This window comes from Dendrobates tinctorius, unplaced genomic scaffold, assembly GCF_039654945.1.
Source record: "Dendrobates tinctorius isolate UK_male_01 unplaced genomic scaffold, ASM3965494v1 ptg000254l, whole genome shotgun sequence".
NCBI classification, from domain to species: Eukaryota; Metazoa; Chordata; class Amphibia; order Anura; family Dendrobatidae; genus Dendrobates; species Dendrobates tinctorius.
In genome coordinates this window covers 4,845,968-4,866,040 of record NW_027361921.1, presented here as the reverse complement: position 1 = coordinate 4,866,040, position 20,073 = coordinate 4,845,968, and the positions used below count along the sequence as shown (strand labels likewise).

Below are 20,073 nucleotides of genomic sequence, written 5' to 3'. Positions count from 1 at the left end.
CAATTGTGAGATTAAAAATCTCTTCTATCTATGAGATATAAAGGAAGAAAGATGGCTTCAAGCATGACAATGTAAAACCAGTTGATTTAGTTTTGAAATGCATCTCTAATCCGTTTATCCAATGTATCTCACCTTTATGTCCTTTGTCTTAGTTGGTCAAAGAGCCTGTTTAGTAAACAGAAAATCTTGAATTTGAATGCCAGCAGTGCTATTCTTTCTTTATGTCAGTTTGGGGCTTCTTAACTCTCTAAGCAGGCTTTCTAATGCATCACACCTGTTTGTTCTTTGTCATAGTTGGTCAAAGAGCCTGTTTAGTAAACAGAAAATCTTGAATTTGAATGCCAGCAGTCCTCTTCCTTCTTTATCTCAGTTTAGGGCTGTTTAACTCTCTAAGCAGGCTTTCTAATGTATCACACCTGTTTGTCCTTTGTCTTAGTTTGTCAAAGAGCCTATTTAGTAAATGGAAAATCTTGAATTTGAATGCCAGCAGTCCTTTTCCTTCTTTATCTCAGTTTAGGGCTGTTTAACTCTCTAAGCAGGCTTTTTTAATGTTTTTCACCTGTTTGTCCTTTGGCTTAGTTGGTCAAAGAGCCTATTTAGTAAAAGGAAAATCTTGATTTTGAATGTCAGTAGTGCTTTCTATTTTTCATCTCATTTTGTGGGTTTTTACCCCAAAAAGAGGACTTTTACTCTTGCTTGTCATCAAATATTAATTTCCCATAGCCCTAATATAGTGCAATTGAGAAAAAAAATTCTCTGCTGTTGAAACACTTTAAAAGGAATTAGAGGATATAATTTTCTTTACAGAATATAGGATGGCATCAAGCTTTACAAATTAAAACCAGTGGATTTACAGATCTGACTGTGCAAAGTTTGATAGCAGCACAGGAGTATTGTAAACTTTCATGCTTGAAGTGTCCACCGCTTGGGTTAAAAATGAAAACCAAACCATTCAAAACGAAAGAAGAAGCAGATTAATCCGACGAGGATGGGATTCGAACCCATGCATGCAGAGCACAATGGATTAGCAGTCCATCTCCTTAACCACTCGGCCACCTCGTCTACATAGCACCTGTGCGTTTAGGTGGGAAGATGTTGAGAGGGTTTTTACCAGTCAGTGTTTTTTCACTGAAGATTGTATGTTGGCTTTTGTCAGAGTTGCCTTATCTCGTCAACTACAGTGCCTGTTGTTTGAAGTTAGCTTGGGGAAAACTCTATCAGAAATGAACCAGTGCTGAGGTTTTTAATATCAATTAGTCATAATTTTTCCTCCTTTTGGTTTTGCCATGGCATTTCTTCAATCTGTCTATTCTGTGTCATAACTTGGAAGCAAAACAAGTCCCAAATTTCAGCTGTGCTAAAAGATGGCTCATTCAATTGCAAAACTTCAAAGTCTTTGTCCTCGATACAGCTTCTGTAAATTTGTCAGTCTTTTAAATGAATGCTCTTCAAAATTTACTTGGCTTCTTAAGTGTTATGACTGAGATTGAAATCTTATTCCATGTTTCTGCTCTACGTGAAATGGAACTCAAGCTCAATATTGTTTTGCTGCGCTAACCAGTTGAATGTTCGATTGGTGCTTCAATCTTCCTTGGATTTCAAAAGCATGCCATTTTCTGGTGCTGTGGCTTAGTTGTTTAAAGTTCCTGTCTAGTAAACAGGAGATCCTGAGTTCGAATCTCAGCAGTGCCTTGTTTTCATCTCCTTACAAACAAGCTTCCTATCTTAAAAATAGGTGTTTCACTTGCGACTGATAGTGCAATTGTGAGATTAAAAATCTCTTCTATCTAAGAGATATAAAGGAAGAAAGATGGCTTCAAGCATGACAATGTAAAACCAGTTGATTTAGTTTTGAAATGCCTCCTTTCTATGCATCTCTAATCCGTTTATCCAATGTATCTCACCTTTATGTCCTTTGTCTTAGTTGGTCAAAGAGCCTGTTTAGTAAACAGAAAATCTTGAATTTGAATGCCAGCAGTGCTATTCTTTCTTTATGTCAGTTTGGGGCTTCTTAACTCTCTAAGCAGGCTTTCTAATGTATCACACCTGTTTGTCCTTTGTCTTAGTTGGTCAAAGAGCCTGTTTAGTAAACAGAAAATCTTGAATTTGAATGCCAGCAGTCCTCTTCCTTCTTTATCTCAGTTTAGGGCTGTTTAACTCTCTAAGCAGGCTTTCTAATGTATCACACCTGTTTGTCCTTTGTCTTAGTTGGTCAAAGAGCCTATTTAGTAAATGGAAAATCTTGAATTTGAATGCCAGCAGTCCTTTTCCTTCTTTATCTCAGTTTAGGGCTGTTTAACTCTCTAAGCAGGCTTTTTAATGTTTCGCACCTGTTTGTCCTTTGGCTTAGTTGGTCAAAGAGCCTATTTAGTAAAAGGAAAATCTTGATTTTGAATGTCAGCAGTGCTTTCTATTCTTCATCTCATTTTGTGGGTTTTTACCCCAAAAAGAGGACTTTTACTCTTGTTTGTCATCAAATATTAATTTCCCACAGCCCTAATATAGTGCAATTGAGAAAAAAAATTCTCTGCTGTTGAAACACTTTAAAAGGAATTAGAGGATATAATTTTCTTTACAGAATATAGGATGGCATCAAGCTTTACAAATTAAAACCAGTGGATTTACAGATCTGACTCTGCAAAGTTTGATAGCAGCACAGGAGTATTGTAGACTTTCATGCTTGAAGTGTCCACCGCTTGGGTTAAAAATGAAAACCAAACCATTCAAAACGAAAGAAGAAGCAGATTAATCCGACGAGGATGGGATTCGAACCCATGCATGCAGAGCACAATGGATTAGCAGTCCATCACCTTAACCACTCGGCCACCTCTTCTACATAGCGCACGTGCGTTTAGGTGGGAAGATGTTGAGAGGGTTTTTACCAGTCAGTGTTTTTTCACTGAAGATTGTATGTTGGCTTTTGTCAGAGTTGCCTTATCTCGTCAACTACAGTGCCTGTTGTTTGAAGTTAGCTTGGGGAAAACTCTATCAGAAATGAACCAGTGCTGAGGTTTTTAATATCAATTAGTCATAATTTTTCCTCCTTTTGGTTTTGCCATGGCATTTCTTCAATCTGTCTATTCTGTGTCATAACTTGGAAGCAAAACAAGTCCCAAATTTCAGCTGTGCTAAAAGATGGCTCATTCAATTGCAAAACTTCAAAGCCTTTGTCCTCGATACAGCTTCTGTAAATTTGTCAGTCTTTTAAATGAATGCTCTTCAAAATTTACTTGGCTTCTTAAGTGTTATGACTGAGATTGAAATCTTATTCCATGTTTCTGCTCTATGTGGAATGGAACTCAAGCTCAATATTGTTTTGCTGCGCTAACCAGTTGAATGTTCGATTGGTGCTTCAATCTTCCTTGGATTTCAAATGCATGCCATTTTCTGGTGCTGTGGCTTAGTTGGTTAAAGCGCCTGTCTAGTAAACAGGAAATCCTGAGTTCGAATCTCAGCAGTGCCTTGTTTTCATCTCCTCACAAAGAAGCATCCTATCTTAAAAATAGGTGTTTCACTTGAGACTGATAGTGCAATTGTGAGATTAAAAATCTCTTCTATCTAAGAGATATAAAGGAAGAAAGATGGCTTCAAGCATGTCAATGTAAAACCAGTTGATTTAGTTTTGAAATGCCTCCTTTCTATGCATCTCTAATCCGTTTATACAATGTATCTCACCTTTATGTCCTTTGACTTAGTTGGTCAAAGAGCCTGTTTAGTAAACAGAAAATCTTGAATTTGAATGCCAGCAGTGCTATTCTTTCTTTATGTCAGTTTGGGGCTTCTTAACTCTCTAAGCAGGCTTTCTAAAGTATCACACCTGTTTGTCCTTTGTCATAGTTGGTCAAAGAGCCTGTTTAGTAAACAGAAAATCTTGAATTTGAATGCCAGCAGTCCTCTTCCTTCTTTATCTCAGTTTAGGGCTGTTTAACTCTCTAAGCAGGCTTTCTAATGTATCACACCTGTTTGTCCTTTGTCTTAGTTGGTCAAAGAGCCTATTTAGTAAATGGAAAATCTTGAATTTGAATGCCAGCAGTCCTTTTCCTTCTTTATCTCAGTTTAGGGCTGTTTAACTCTCTAAGCAGGCTTTTTAATGTTTCGCACCTGTTTGTCCTTTGGCTTAGTTGTTCAAAGAGCCTATTTAGTAAAAGGAAAATCTTGATTTTGAATGTCAGCAGTGCTTTCTATTCTTCATCTCATTTTGTGGGTTTTTACCCCAAAAAGAGGACTTTTACTCTTGCTTGTCATCAAATATTAATTTCCCATAGCCCTAATATAGTGCAATTGAGAAAAAAAATTCTCTGCTGTTGAAACACTTTAAAAGGAATTAGAGGATATAATTTTCTTTACAGAATATAGGATGGCATCAAGCTTTACAAATTAAAACCAGTGGATTTACAGATCTGACTCTGCAAAGTTTGATAGCAGCACAGGTGCATTGTAAACTTTCATGCTTGAAGTGTCCACCGCTTGGTTTAAAAATGAAAACCAAACCATTCAACACGAAAGAAGAAGCAGATTAATGCGACGAGGATGGGATTCGAACCCATGCATGCAGAGCATAATGGATTAGCAGTCCATCGCCTTAACCACTCGTCCACCTCGTCTACATAGCGCCTGTGCGTTTAGGTGGGAAGATGTTGAGAGGGTTTTTACCAGTCAGTGTTTTTTCACTGAAGATTGTATGTTGGCTTTTGTCAGAGTTGCCTTATCTCGTCAACTACAGTGCCTGTTGTTTGAAGTTAGCTTGGGGAAAACTCTATCAGAAATGAACCAGTGCTGAGGTTTTTAATATCAATTAGTCATAATTTTTCCTCCTTTTGGTTTTGCCATGGCATTTCTTCAATCTGTCTATTCTGTGTCATAACTTGGAAGCAAAACAAGTCCCAAATTTCAGCTGTGCTAAAAGATGGCTCATTCAATTGCAAAACTTCAAAGTCTTTGTCCTCGATACAGCTTCTGTAAATTTGTCAGTCTTTTAAATGAATGCTCTTCAAAATTTACTTGGCTTCTTAAGTGTTATGACTGAGATTGAAATCTTATTCCATGTTTCTGCTCTACGTGAAATGGAACTCAAGCTCAATATTGTTTTGCTGCGCTAACCAGTTGAATGTTCGATTGGTGCTTCAATCTTCCTTGGATTTCAAATGCATGCCATTTTCTGGTGCTGTGGCTTAGTTGGTTAAAGTTCCTGTCTAGTAAACAGGAGATCCTGAGTTCTAATCTCAGCAGTGCCTTGTTTTCATCTCCTTACAAAGAAGCTTCCTATCTTAAAAATAGGTGTTTCACTTGCGACTGATAGTGCAATTGTGAGATTAAAAATCTCTTCTATCTATGAGATATAAAGGAAGAAAGATGGCTTCAAGCATGACAATGTAAAACCAGTTGATTTAGTTTTGAAATGCATCTCTAATCCGTTTATCCAATGTATCTCACCTTTATGTCCTTTGTCTTAGTTGGTCAAAGAGCCTGTTTAGTAAACAGAAAATCTTGAATTTGAATGCCAGCAGTGCTATTCTTTCTTTATGTCAGTTTGGGGCTTCTTAACTCTCTAAGCAGGCTTTCTAATGCATCACACCTGTTTGTTCTTTGTCATAGTTGGTCAAAGAGCCTGTTTAGTAAACAGAAAATCTTGAATTTGAATGCCAGCAGTCCTCTTCCTTCTTTATCTCAGTTTAGGGCTGTTTAACTCTCTAAGCAGGCTTTCTAATGTATCACACCTGTTTGTCCTTTGTCTTAGTTTGTCAAAGAGCCTATTTAGTAAATGGAAAATCTTGAATTTGAATGCCAGCAGTCCTTTTCCTTCTTTATCTCAGTTTAGGGCTGTTTAACTCTCTAAGCAGGCTTTTTTAATGTTTTTCACCTGTTTGTCCTTTGGCTTAGTTGGTCAAAGAGCCTATTTAGTAAAAGGAAAATCTTGATTTTGAATGTCAGCAGTGCTTTCTATTTTTCATCTCATTTTGTGGGTTTTTACCCCAAAAAGAGGACTTTTACTCTTGCTTGTCATCAAATATTAATTTCCCATAGCCCTAATATAGTGCAATTGAGAAAAAAAATTCTCTGCTGTTGAAACACTTTAAAAGGAATTAGAGGATATAATTTTCTTTACAGAATATAGGATGGCATCAAGCTTTACAAATTAAAACCAGTGGATTTACAGATCTGACTGTGCAAAGTTTGATAGCAGCACAGGAGTATTGTAAACTTTCATGCTTGAAGTGTCCACCGCTTGGGTTAAAAATGAAAACCAAACCATTCAAAACGAAAGAAGAAGCAGATTAATCCGACGAGGATGGGATTCGAACCCATGCATGCAGAGCACAATGGATTAGCAGTCCATCTCCTTAACCACTCGGCCACCTCGTCTACATAGCACCTGTGCGTTTAGGTGGGAAGATGTTGAGAGGGTTTTTACCAGTCAGTGTTTTTTCACTGAAGATTGTATGTTGGCTTTTGTCAGAGTTGCCTTATCTCGTCAACTACAGTGCCTGTTGTTTGAAGTTAGCTTGGGGAAAACTCTATCAGAAATGAACCAGTGCTGAGGTTTTTAATATCAATTAGTCATAATTTTTCCTCCTTTTGGTTTTGCCATGGCATTTCTTCAATCTGTCTATTCTGTGTCATAACTTGGAAGCAAAACAAGTCCCAAATTTCAGCTGTGCTAAAAGATGGCTCATTCAATTGCAAAACTTCAAAGTCTTTGTCCTCGATACAGCTTCTGTAAATTTGTCAGTCTTTTAAATGAATGCTCTTCAAAATTTACTTGGCTTCTTAAGTGTTATGACTGAGATTGAAATCTTATTCCATGTTTCTGCTCTACGTGAAATGGAACTCAAGCTCAATATTGTTTTGCTGCGCTAACCAGTTGAATGTTCGATTGGTGCTTCAATCTTCCTTGGATTTCAAAAGCATGCCATTTTCTGGTGCTGTGGCTTAGTTGTTTAAAGTTCCTGTCTAGTAAACAGGAGATCCTGAGTTCGAATCTCAGCAGTGCCTTGTTTTCATCTCCTTACAAAGAAGCTTCCTATCTTAAAAATAGGTGTTTCACTTGCGACTGATAGTGCAATTGTGAGATTAAAAATCTCTTCTATCTAAGAGATATAAAGGAAGAAAGATGGCTTCAAGCATGACAATGTAAAACCAGTTGATTTAGTTTTGAAATGCCTCCTTTCTATGCATCTCTAATCCGTTTATCCAATGTATCTCACCTTTATGTCCTTTGTCTTAGTTGGTCAAAGAGCCTGTTTAGTAAACAGAAAATCTTGAATTTGAATGCCAGCAGTGCTATTCTTTCTTTATGTCAGTTTGGGGCTTCTTAACTCTCTAAGCAGGCTTTCTAATGTATCACACCTGTTTGTCCTTTGTCTTAGTTGGTCAAAGAGCCTGTTTAGTAAACAGAAAATCTTGAATTTGAATGCCAGCAGTCCTCTTCCTTCTTTATCTCAGTTTAGGGCTGTTTAACTCTCTAAGCAGGCTTTCTAATGTATCACACCTGTTTGTCCTTTGTCTTAGTTGGTCAAAGAGCCTATTTAGTAAATGGAAAATCTTGAATTTGAATGCCAGCAGTCCTTTTCCTTCTTTATCTCAGTTTAGGGCTGTTTAACTCTCTAAGCAGGCTTTTTAATGTTTCGCACCTGTTTGTCCTTTGGCTTAGTTGGTCAAAGAGCCTATTTAGTAAAAGGAAAATCTTGATTTTGAATGTCAGCAGTGCTTTCTATTCTTCATCTCATTTTGTGGGTTTTTACCCCAAAAAGAGGACTTTTACTCTTGTTTGTCATCAAATATTAATTTCCCACAGCCCTAATATAGTGCAATTGAGAAAAAAAATTCTCTGCTGTTGAAACACTTTAAAAGGAATTAGAGGATATAATTTTCTTTACAGAATATAGGATGGCATCAAGCTTTACAAATTAAAACCAGTGGATTTACAGATCTGACTCTGCAAAGTTTGATAGCAGCACAGGAGTATTGTAGACTTTCATGCTTGAAGTGTCCACCGCTTGGGTTAAAAATGAAAACCAAACCATTCAAAACGAAAGAAGAAGCAGATTAATCCGACGAGGATGGGATTCGAACCCATGCATGCAGAGCTCAATGGATTAGCAGTCCATCACCTTAACCACTCGGCCACCTCTTCTACATAGCACACGTGTGTTTAGGTGGGAAGATGTTGAGAGGGTTTTTACCAGTCAGTGTTTTTTCACTGAAGATTGTATGTTGGCTTTTGTCAGAGTTGCCTTATCTCGTCAACTACAGTGCCTGTTGTTTGAAGTTAGCTTGGGGAAAACTCTATCAGAAATGAACCAGTGCTGAGGTTTTTAATATCAATTAGTCATAATTTTTCCTCCTTTTGGTTTTGCCATGGCATTTCTTCAATCTGTCTATTCTGTGTCATAACTTGGAAGCAAAACAAGTCCCAAATTTCAGCTGTGCTAAAAGATGGCTCATTCAATTGCAAAACTTCAAAGCCTTTGTCCTCGATACAGCTTCTGTAAATTTGTCAGTCTTTTAAATGAATGCTCTTCAAAATTTACTTGGCTTCTTAAGTGTTATGACTGAGATTGAAATCTTATTCCATGTTTCTGCTCTATGTGGAATGGAACTCAAGCTCAATATTGTTTTGCTGCGCTAACCAGTTGAATGTTCGATTGGTGCTTCAATCTTCCTTGGATTTCAAATGCATGCCATTTTCTGGTGCTGTGGCTTAGTTGGTTAAAGCGCCTGTCTAGTAAACAGGAAATCCTGAGTTCGAATCTCAGCAGTGCCTTGTTTTCATCTCCTCACAAAGAAGCATCCTATCTTAAAAATAGGTGTTTCACTTGAGACTGATAGTGCAATTGTGAGATTAAAAATCTCTTCTATCTAAGAGATATAAAGGAAGAAAGATGGCTTCAAGCATGTCAATGTAAAACCAGTTGATTTAGTTTTGAAATGCCTCCTTTCTATGCATCTCTAATCCGTTTATACAATGTATCTCACCTTTATGTCCTTTGACTTAGTTGGTCAAAGAGCCTGTTTAGTAAACAGAAAATCTTGAATTTGAATGCCAGCAGTGCTATTCTTTCTTTATGTCAGTTTGGGGCTTCTTAACTCTCTAAGCAGGCTTTCTAAAGTATCACACCTGTTTGTCCTTTGTCATAGTTGGTCAAAGAGCCTGTTTAGTAAACAGAAAATCTTGAATTTGAATGCCAGCAGTCCTCTTCCTTCTTTATCTCAGTTTAGGGCTGTTTAACTCTCTAAGCAGGCTTTCTAATGTATCACACCTGTTTGTCCTTTGTCTTAGTTGGTCAAAGAGCCTGTTTAGTAAACAGAAAATCTTGAATTTGAATGCCAGCAGTCCTCTTCCTTCTTTATCTCAGTTTAGGGCTGTTTAACTCTCTAAGCAGGCTTTTTAATGTTTCGCACCTGTTTGTCCTTTGGCTTAGTTGTTCAAAGAGCCTATTTAGTAAAAGGAAAATCTTGATTTTGAATGTCAGCAGTGCTTTCTATTCTTCATCTCATTTTGTGGGTTTTTACCCCAAAAAGAGGACTTTTACTCTTGCTTGTCATCAAATATTAATTTCCCATAGCCCTAATATAGTGCAATTGAGAAAAAAAATTCTCTGCTGTTGAAACACTTTAAAAGGAATTAGAGGATATAATTTTCTTTACAGAATATAGGATGGCATCAAGCTTTACAAATTAAAACCAGTGGATTTACAGATCTGACTCTGCAAAGTTTGATAGCAGCACAGGTGCATTGTAAACTTTCATGCTTGAAGTGTCCACCGCTTGGTTTAAAAATGAAAACCAAACCATTCAACACGAAAGAAGAAGCAGATTAATGCGACGAGGATGGGATTCGCACCCATGCATGCAGAGCACAATGGATTAGCAGTCCATCGCCTTAACCACTCGTCCACCTCGTCTACATAGCACCTGTGCGTTTAGGTGGGAAGATGTTGAGAGGGTTTTTACCAGTCAGTGTTTTTTCACTGAAGATTGTATGTTGGCTTTTGTCAGAGTTGCCTTATCTCGTCAACTACAGTGCCTGTTGTTTGAAGTTAGCTTGGGGAAAACTCTATCAGAAATGAACCAGTGCTGAGGTTTTTAATATCAATTAGTCATAATTTTTCCTCCTTTTGGTTTTGCCATGGCATTTCTTCAATCTGTCTATTCTGTGTCATAACTTGGAAGCAAAACAAGTCCCAAATTTCAGCTGTGCTAAAAGATGGCTCATTCAATTGCAAAACTTCAAAGCCTTTGTCCTCGATACAGCTTCTGTAAATTTGTCAGTCTTTTAAATGAATGCTCTTCAAAATTTACTTGGCTTCTTAAGTGTTATGACTGAGATTGAAATCTTATTCCATGTTTCTGCTCTATGTGAAATGGAACTCAAGCTCAATATTGTTTTGCTGCGCTAACCAGTTGAATGTTCGATTGGTGCTTCAATCTTCCTTGGATTTCAAATGCATGCCATTTTCTGGTGCTGTGGCTTAGTTGGTTAAAGCGCCTGTCTAGTAAACAGGAGATCCTGAGTTCAAATCTCAGCAGTGCCTTGTTTTCATCTCCTCACAAAGAAGCATCCTATCTTAAAAATAGGTGTTTCACTTGCGACTGATAGTGCAATTGTGAGATTAAAAATCTCTTCTATCTAAGAGATATAAAGGAAGAAAGATGGCTTCAAGCATGACAATGTAAAACCAGTTGATTTAGTTTTGAAATGCCTCCTTTCTATGCATCTCTAATCCGTTTATCCAATGTATCTCACCTTTATGTCCTTTTTCTTAGTTGGTCAAAGAGCCTGTTTAGTAAACAGAAAATCTTGAATTTGAATGCCAGCAGTGCTATTCTTTCTTTATGTCAGTTTGGGGCTTCTTAACTCTCTAAGCAGGCGTTCTAATGTATCACACCTGTTTGTCCTTTGTCATAGTTGGTCAAAGAGCCTGTTTAGTAAACAGAAACTCTTGAATTTGAATGCCAGCAGTCCTCTTCCTTCTTTATCTCAGTTTAGGGCTGTTTAACTCTCTAAGCAGGCTTTCTAATGTATCACACCTGTTTGTCCTTTGTCTTAGTTGGTCAAAGAGCCTATTTAGTAAATGGAAAATCTTGAATTTGAATGCCAGCAGTCCTTTTCCTTCTTTATCTCAGTTTAGGGCTGTTTAACTCTCTAAGCAGGCTTTTTAATGTTTTTCACCTGTTTGTCCTTTGGCTTAGTTGGTCAAAGAGCCTATTTAGTAAAAGGAAAATCTTGATTTTGAATGTCAGCAGTGCTTTCTATTCTTCATCTCATTTTGTGGGTTTTTACCCCAAAAAGAGGACTTTTACTCTTGCTTGTCATCAAATATTAATTTCCCATAGCCCTAATATAGTGCAATTGAGAAAAAAAATTCTCTGCTGTTGAAACACTTTAAAAGGAATTAGAGGATATAATTTTCTTTACAGAATATAGGATGGCATCAAGCTTTACAAATTAAAACCAGTGGATTTACAGATCTGACTCTGCAAAGTTTGATAGCAGCACAGGTGCATTGTAAACTTTCATGCTTGAAGTGTCCACCGCTTGGTTTAAAAATGAAAACCAAACCATTCAACACGAAAGAAGAAGCAGATTAATGCGACGAGGATGGGATTCGAACCCATGCATGCAGAGCATAATGGATTAGCAGTCCATCGCCTTAACCACTCGTCCACCTCGTCTACATAGCGCCTGTGCGTTTAGGTGGGAAGATGTTGAGAGGGTTTTTACCAGTCAGTGTTTTTTCACTGAAGATTGTATGTTGGCTTTTGTCAGAGTTGCCTTATCTCGTCAACTACAGTGCCTGTTGTTTGAAGTTAGCTTGGGGAAAACTCTATCAGAAATGAACCAGTGCTGAGGTTTTTAATATCAATTAGTCATAATTTTTCCTCCTTTTGGTTTTGCCATGGCATTTCTTCAATCTGTCTATTCTGTGTCATAACTTGGAAGCAAAACAAGTCCCAAATTTCAGCTGTGCTAAAAGATGGCTCATTCAATTGCAAAACTTCAAAGTCTTTGTCCTCGATACAGCTTCTGTAAATTTGTCAGTCTTTTAAATGAATGCTCTTCAAAATTTACTTGGCTTCTTAAGTGTTATGACTGAGATTGAAATCTTATTCCATGTTTCTGCTCTACGTGAAATGGAACTCAAGCTCAATATTGTTTTGCTGCGCTAACCAGTTGAATGTTCGATTGGTGCTTCAATCTTCCTTGGATTTCAAATGCATGCCATTTTCTGGTGCTGTGGCTTAGTTGGTTAAAGTTCCTGTCTAGTAAACAGGAGATCCTGAGTTCTAATCTCAGCAGTGCCTTGTTTTCATCTCCTTACAAAGAAGCTTCCTATCTTAAAAATAGGTGTTTCACTTGCGACTGATAGTGCAATTGTGAGATTAAAAATCTCTTCTATCTATGAGATATAAAGGAAGAAAGATGGCTTCAAGCATGACAATGTAAAACCAGTTGATTTAGTTTTGAAATGCATCTCTAATCCGTTTATCCAATGTATCTCACCTTTATGTCCTTTGTCTTAGTTGGTCAAAGAGCCTGTTTAGTAAACAGAAAATCTTGAATTTGAATGCCAGCAGTGCTATTCTTTCTTTATGTCAGTTTGGGGCTTCTTAACTCTCTAAGCAGGCTTTCTAATGCATCACACCTGTTTGTTCTTTGTCATAGTTGGTCAAAGAGCCTGTTTAGTAAACAGAAAATCTTGAATTTGAATGCCAGCAGTCCTCTTCCTTCTTTATCTCAGTTTAGGGCTGTTTAACTCTCTAAGCAGGCTTTCTAATGTATCACACCTGTTTGTCCTTTGTCTTAGTTTGTCAAAGAGCCTATTTAGTAAATGGAAAATCTTGAATTTGAATGCCAGCAGTCCTTTTCCTTCTTTATCTAAGTTTAGGGCTGTTTAACTCTCTAAGCAGGCTTTTTTAATGTTTTTCACCTGTTTGTCCTTTGGCTTAGTTGGTCAAAGAGCCTATTTAGTAAAAGGAAAATCTTGATTTTGAATGTCAGCAGTGCTTTCTATTTTTCATCTCATTTTGTGGGTTTTTACCCCAAAAAGAGGACTTTTACTCTTGCTTGTCATCAAATATTAATTTCCCATAGCCCTAATATAGTGCAATTGAGAAAAAAAATTCTCTGCTGTTGAAACACTTTAAAAGGAATTAGAGGATATAATTTTCTTTACAGAATATAGGATGGCATCAAGCTTTACAAATTAAAACCAGTGGATTTACAGATCTGACTGTGCAAAGTTTGATAGCAGCACAGGAGTATTGTAAACTTTCATGCTTGAAGTGTCCACCGCTTGGGTTAAAAATGAAAACCAAACCATTCAAAACGAAAGAAGAAGCAGATTAATCCGACGAGGATGGGATTCGAACCCATGCATGCAGAGCACAATGGATTAGCAGTCCATCTCCTTAACCACTCGGCCACCTCGTCTACATAGCACCTGTGCGTTTAGGTGGGAAGATGTTGAGAGGGTTTTTACCAGTCAGTGTTTTTTCACTGAAGATTGTATGTTGGCTTTTGTCAGAGTTGCCTTATCTCGTCAACTACAGTGCCTGTTGTTTGAAGTTAGCTTGGGGAAAACTCTATCAGAAATGAACCAGTGCTGAGGTTTTTAATATCAATTAGTCATAATTTTTCCTCCTTTTGGTTTTGCCATGGCATTTCTTCAATCTGTCTATTCTGTGTCATAACTTGGAAGCAAAACAAGTCCCAAATTTCAGCTGTGCTAAAAGATGGCTCATTCAATTGCAAAACTTCAAAGTCTTTGTCCTCGATACAGCTTCTGTAAATTTGTCAGTCTTTTAAATGAATGCTCTTCAAAATTTACTTGGCTTCTTAAGTGTTATGACTGAGATTGAAATCTTATTCCATGTTTCTGCTCTACGTGAAATGGAACTCAAGCTCAATATTGTTTTGCTGCGCTAACCAGTTGAATGTTCGATTGGTGCTTCAATCTTCCTTGGATTTCAAAAGCATGCCATTTTCTGGTGCTGTGGCTTAGTTGTTTAAAGTTCCTGTCTAGTAAACAGGAGATCCTGAGTTCGAATCTCAGCAGTGCCTTGTTTTCATCTCCTTACAAAGAAGCTTCCTATCTTAAAAATAGGTGTTTCACTTGCGACTGATAGTGCAATTGTGAGATTAAAAATCTCTTCTATCTAAGAGATATAAAGGAAGAAAGATGGCTTCAAGCATGACAATGTAAAACCAGTTGATTTAGTTTTGAAATGCCTCCTTTCTATGCATCTCTAATCCGTTTATCCAATGTATCTCACCTTTATGTCCTTTGTCTTAGTTGGTCAAAGAGCCTGTTTAGTAAACAGAAAATCTTGAATTTGAATGCCAGCAGTGCTATTCTTTCTTTATGTCAGTTTGGGGCTTCTTAACTCTCTAAGCAGGCTTTCTAATGTATCACACCTGTTTGTCCTTTGTCTTAGTTGGTCAAAGAGCCTGTTTAGTAAACAGAAAATCTTGAATTTGAATGCCAGCAGTCCTCTTCCTTCTTTATCTCAGTTTAGGGCTGTTTAACTCTCTAAGCAGGCTTTCTAATGTATCACACCTGTTTGTCCTTTGTCTTAGTTGGTCAAAGAGCCTATTTAGTAAATGGAAAATCTTGAATTTGAATGCCAGCAGTCCTTTTCCTTCTTTATCTCAGTTTAGGGCTGTTTAACTCTCTAAGCAGGCTTTTTAATGTTTCGCACCTGTTTGTCCTTTGGCTTAGTTGGTCAAAGAGCCTATTTAGTAAAAGGAAAATCTTGATTTTGAATGTCAGCAGTGCTTTCTATTCTTCATCTCATTTTGTGGGTTTTTACCCCAAAAAGAGGACTTTTACTCTTGTTTGTCATCAAATATTAATTTCCCACAGCCCTAATATAGTGCAATTGAGAAAAAAAATTCTCTGCTGTTGAAACACTTTAAAAGGAATTAGAGGATATAATTTTCTTTACAGAATATAGGATGGCATCAAGCTTTACAAATTAAAACCAGTGGATTTACAGATCTGACTCTGCAAAGTTTGATAGCAGCACAGGAGTATTGTAGACTTTCATGCTTGAAGTGTCCACCGCTTGGGTTAAAAATGAAAACCAAACCATTCAAAACGAAAGAAGAAGCAGATTAATCCGACGAGGATGGGATTCGAACCCATGCATGCAGAGCTCAATGGATTAGCAGTCCATCACCTTAACCACTCGGCCACCTCTTCTACATAGCACACGTGTGTTTAGGTGGGAAGATGTTGAGAGGGTTTTTACCAGTCAGTGTTTTTTCACTGAAGATTGTATGTTGGCTTTTGTCAGAGTTGCCTTATCTCGTCAACTACAGTGCCTGTTGTTTGAAGTTAGCTTGGGGAAAACTCTATCAGAAATGAACCAGTGCTGAGGTTTTTAATATCAATTAGTCATAATTTTTCCTCCTTTTGGTTTTGCCATGGCATTTCTTCAATCTGTCTATTCTGTGTCATAACTTGGAAGCAAAACAAGTCCCAAATTTCAGCTGTGCTAAAAGATGGCTCATTCAATTGCAAAACTTCAAAGCCTTTGTCCTCGATACAGCTTCTGTAAATTTGTCAGTCTTTTAAATGAATGCTCTTCAAAATTTACTTGGCTTCTTAAGTGTTATGACTGAGATTGAAATCTTATTCCATGTTTCTGCTCTATGTGGAATGGAACTCAAGCTCAATATTGTTTTGCTGCGCTAACCAGTTGAATGTTCGATTGGTGCTTCAATCTTCCTTGGATTTCAAATGCATGCCATTTTCTGGTGCTGTGGCTTAGTTGGTTAAAGCGCCTGTCTAGTAAACAGGAAATCCTGAGTTCGAATCTCAGCAGTGCCTTGTTTTCATCTCCTCACAAAGAAGCATCCTATCTTAAAAATAGGTGTTTCACTTGAGACTGATAGTGCAATTGTGAGATTAAAAATCTCTTCTATCTAAGAGATATAAAGGAAGAAAGATGGCTTCAAGCATGTCAATGTAAAACCAGTTGATTTAGTTTTGAAATGCCTCCTTTCTATGCATCTCTAATCCGTTTATACAATGTATCTCACCTTTATGTCCTTTGACTTAGTTGGTCAAAGAGCCTGTTTAGTAAACAGAAAATCTTGAATTTGAATGCCAGCAGTGCTATTCTTTCTTTATGTCAGTTTGGGGCTTCTTAACTCTCTAAGCAGGCTTTCTAAAGTATCACACCTGTTTGTCCTTTGTCATAGTTGGTCAAAGAGCCTGTTTAGTAAACAGAAAATCTTGAATTTGAATGCCAGCAGTCCTCTTCCTTCTTTATCTCAGTTTAGGGCTGTTTAACTCTCTAAGCAGGCTTTCTAATGTATCACACCTGTTTGTCCTTTGTCTTAGTTGGTCAAAGAGCCTGTTTAGTAAACAGAAAATCTTGAATTTGAATGCCAGCAGTCCTCTTCCTTCTTTATCTCAGTTTAGGGCTGTTTAACTCTCTAAGCAGGCTTTTTAATGTTTCGCACCTGTTTGTCCTTTGGCTTAGTTGTTCAAAGAGCCTATTTAGTAAAAGGAAAATCTTGATTTTGAATGTCAGCAGTGCTTTCTATTCTTCATCTCATTTTGTGGGTTTTTACCCCAAAAAGAGGACTTTTACTCTTGCTTGTCATCAAATATTAATTTCCCATAGCCCTAATATAGTGCAATTGAGAAAAAAAATTCTCTGCTGTTGAAACACTTTAAAAGGAATTAGAGGATATAATTTTCTTTACAGAATATAGGATGGCATCAAGCTTTACAAATTAAAACCAGTGGATTTACAGATCTGACTCTGCAAAGTTTGATAGCAGCACAGGTGCATTGTAAACTTTCATGCTTGAAGTGTCCACCGCTTGGTTTAAAAATGAAAACCAAACCATTCAACACGAAAGAAGAAGCAGATTAATGCGACGAGGATGGGATTCGAACCCATGCATGCAGAGCACAATGGATTAGCAGTCCATCGCCTTAACCACTCGTCCACCTCGTCTACATAGCACCTGTGCGTTTAGGTGGGAAGATGTTGAGAGGGTTTTTACCAGTCAGTGTTTTTTCACTGAAGATTGTATGTTGGCTTTTGTCAGAGTTGCCTTATCTCGTCAACTACAGTGCCTGTTGTTTGAAGTTAGCTTGGGGAAAACTCTATCAGAAATGAACCAGTGCTGAGGTTTTTAATATCAATTAGTCATAATTTTTCCTCCTTTTGGTTTTGCCATGGCATTTCTTCAATCTGTCTATTCTGTGTCATAACTTGGAAGCAAAACAAGTCCCAAATTTCAGCTGTGCTAAAAGATGGCTCATTCAATTGCAAAACTTCAAAGCCTTTGTCCTCGATACAGCTTCTGTAAATTTGTCAGTCTTTTAAATGAATGCTCTTCAAAATTTACTTGGCTTCTTAAGTGTTATGACTGAGATTGAAATCTTATTCCATGTTTCTGCTCTATGTGGAATGGAACTCAAGCTCAATATTGTTTTGCTGCGCTAACCAGTTGAATGTTCGATTGGTGCTTCAATCTTCCTTGGATTTCAAATGCATGCCATTTTCTGGTGCTGTGGCTTAGTTGGTTAAAGCGCCTGTCTAGTAAACAGGAGATCCTGAGTTCAAATCTCAGCAGTGCCTTGTTTTCATCTCCTCACAAAGAAGCATCCTATCTTAAAAATAGGTGTTTCACTTGCGACTGATAGTGCAATTGTGAGATTAAAAATCTCTTCTATCTAAGAGATATAAAGGAAGAAAGATGGCTTCAAGCATGACAATGTAAAACCAGTTGATTTAGTTTTGAAATGCCTCCTTTCTATGCATCTCTAATCCGTTTATCCAATGTATCTCACCTTTATGTCCTTTTTCTTAGTTGGTCAAAGAGCCTGTTTAGTAAACAGAAAATCTTGAATTTGAATGCCAGCAGTGCTATTCTTTCTTTATGTCAGTTTGGGGCTTCTTAACTCTCTAAGCAGGCGTTCTAATGTATCACACCTGTTTGTCCTTTGTCATAGTTGGTCAAAGAGCCTGTTTAGTAAACAGAAACTCTTGAATTTGAATGCCAGCAGTCCTCTTCCTTCTTTATCTCAGTTTAGGGCTGTTTAACTCTCTAAGCAGGCTTTCTAATGTATCACACCTGTTTGTCCTTTGTCTTAGTTGGTCAAAGAGCCTATTTAGTAAATGGAAAATCTTGAATTTGAATGCCAGCAGTCCTTTTCCTTCTTTATCTCAGTTTAGGGCTGTTTAACTCTCTAAGCAGGCTTTTTAATGTTTTTCACCTGTTTGTCCTTTGGCTTAGTTGGTCAAAGAGCCTATTTAGTAAAAGGAAAATCTTGATTTTGAATGTCAGCAGTGCTTTCTATTCTTCATCTCATTTTGTGGGTTTTTACCCCAAAAAGAGGACTTTTACTCTTGCTTGTCATCAAATATTAATTTCCCATAGCCCTAATATAGTGCAATTGAGAAAAAAAATTCTCTGCTGTTGAAACACTTTAAAAGGAATTAGAGGATATAATTTTCTTTACAGAATATAGGATGGCATCAAGCTTTACAAATTAAAACCAGTGGATTTACAGATCTGACTCTGCAAAGTTTGATAGCAGCACAGGAGTATTGTAAACTTTCATGCTTGAAGTGTCCACCGCTTGGGTTAAAAATGAAAAACAAACCACTCAACACGAAAGAAGAAGCAGATTAATCCGACGAGGTTGGGATTCGAACCCATGCATGCAGAGCACAATGGATTAGCAGTCCATCGCCTTAACCACTCGGCCACCTCGTCTACATAGCACCTGTGCGCTTAGGTGGGAAGATGTTGAGAGGGTTTTTACCAGTCAGTGTTTTTTCACTGAAGATTGGATGTTGGCTTTTGTCAGAGTTGCCTTATCTCGTCAACTACAGTGCCTGTTGTTTGAAGTTAGCTTGGGGAAAACTCTATCAGAAATGAACCAGTGCTGAGGTTTTTAATATCAATTAGTCATAATTTTTCCTCCTTTTGGTTTTGCCATGGCATTTCTTCAATCTGTCTATTCTGTGTCATAACTTGGAAGCAAAACAAGTCCCAAATTTCAGCTGTGCTAAAAGATGGCTCATTCAATTTCAAAACTTCAAAGCCTTTGTCCTCGATACAGCTTCTGTAAATTTGTCAGTCTTTTAAATGAATGCTCTTCAAAATTTACTTGGCTTCTTAAGTGTTATGACTGAGATTGAAATCTTATTCCATGTTTCTGCTCTACGTGGAATGGAACTCAAGCTCAATAATGTTTTGCTGCGCTAACCAGTTGAATGTTCGATTGGTGCTTCAATCTTCCTTGGATTTCAAATGCATGCCATCTTCTGGTGCTGTGGCTTAGTTGGTAAAAGCGCCTGTCTAGTAAACAGGAGATCCTGAGTTCGAATCTCAGCAGTGCCTTGTTTTCATCTCCTTACAAAGAAGCTTCCTATCTTAAAAATAGGTGTTTCACTTGCGACTGATAGTGCAATTGTGAGATTAAAAATCTCTTCTATCTAAGAGATATGAAGAAAGATGGCTTCAAGCATGACAATGTAAAACCACCTTAATGTCCTTTGTCTTAGTTGGTCAAAGAGCCTGTTTAGTAAACAGAAAATCTTGAATTTGAATGCCAGCAGTGCTATTCTTTCTTTATGTCAGTTTGGGGCTTCTTAACTCTCTAAGCAGGCTTTCTAATGTATCACACCTGTTTGTCCTTTGTCATAGTTGGTCAAAGAGCCTGTTTAGTAAACAGAAAATCTTGAATTTGAATGCCAGCAGTCCTCTTCCTTCTTTATCTCAGTTTAGGGCTGTTTAACTCTCTAAGCAGGCTTTCTAATGTATCACACCTGTTTGTCCTTTGTCTTAGTTTGTCAAAGAGCCTATTTAGTAAATGGAAAATCTTGAATTTGAATGCCAGCAGTCCTTTTCCTTCTTTATCTCAGTTTAGGGCTGTTTACCTCTCTAAGCAGGCTTTTTCATGTTTCGCACCTGTTTGTCCTTTGGCTTAGTTGGTCAAAGAGCCTATTTAGTAAAAGGAAAATCTTGATTTTGAATGTCAGCAGTGCTTTCTATTCTTCATCTCATTTTGTGGGTTTTTACCCCAAAAAGAGGAC

The 20,073-nt window shown here is 37.5% G+C and overlaps 2 non-coding genes across 2 annotated transcripts; one reads left to right on the top strand and one right to left on the bottom strand.

Moving 5' to 3' along the window:
* Window positions 1-18,666: 18,666 nt before the first annotated feature.
* Window positions 18,667-18,748, bottom strand: TRNAS-GCU (transfer RNA serine (anticodon GCU)). Its single transcript has one exon. It is a non-coding gene; the product is annotated as a tRNA-Ser (tRNA).
* Window positions 18,749-19,304: 556 nt separating this feature from the next.
* Window positions 19,305-19,378, top strand: TRNAT-AGU (transfer RNA threonine (anticodon AGU)). The gene has a single exon. It is a non-coding gene; the product is annotated as a tRNA-Thr (tRNA).
* The last annotated feature ends 695 nt before the right edge of the window (window positions 19,379-20,073 follow it).